We start from the raw sequence: 776 nt of genomic DNA on the forward strand, positions 1-776 counted from the left end.
GCCCCCGCGTGCTCGAGACCCGGACGCGGGCCTGGCCTGCGGGGGTCGCGGCCGAGTGGCGTGCGGGCGATCGGCTCTGCCCTGCCCCGGTACTGCAGCAGGGAGGGCCCGGGCTGCGCCCCGAAACTGCCAGGCCCCAGGGGGCCGCGCCCCGACCTGGGGTGAGTCCCGTGGCCCCCGCCCACCCGTCTGTGAATTCTGCACCCCGCACACCCCCGGGCGCTTTCCCTACAGGCTCGGGGCAGATCTGGGCCTCGGCAGCTGCTGCCTGGCTGGGGAGGGGCCGTCAGGGTCCCCGGGGGTACGGGGAGCGGCCATCGCTTCGCGATCACGTGGGAAGGGGGTCCCCAGCTCTTGCATGCCGGCCACGTCCGCGTAGGCCCCTGCACCGGAGGAGGGTCGTCCCCCACGCAGGCCGGGACCGGTTATCACCGGACATCCCTGTCCACGAAGGGCGTGGGGGGGGGACCTGTGTCATGCTGGTCTCCCGAGGACGTGGCAGGGAAACTGAGGCAAGGGAGGACTTCTGACTTTCAGAATGGTCCAGCCCCGCCCCCCCCGTCTCGGGCAAGCTGGGCGAGACATCTCTGCATCGATAATGAAGCCCGGGTCAAACTGGTTTGGGGCACTGGATGCCTGGCCTTAGTCCGCCCCAGACAGGCGCGCGCGTGGGGGTCAGGGCGGGCATCAGTGCCCTTCGCCCAGGCTCTGGGAAACCTGTCACCCTTGGCGGGGTCGTGGACGCACCTTCCAGTGCTCGGTCTTGGCGAGAGCCG

Source organism: Microtus ochrogaster, chromosome 7 (assembly GCF_000317375.1).
Source record: "Microtus ochrogaster isolate Prairie Vole_2 chromosome 7, MicOch1.0, whole genome shotgun sequence".
Taxonomy (NCBI): Eukaryota; Metazoa; Chordata; class Mammalia; order Rodentia; family Cricetidae; genus Microtus; species Microtus ochrogaster.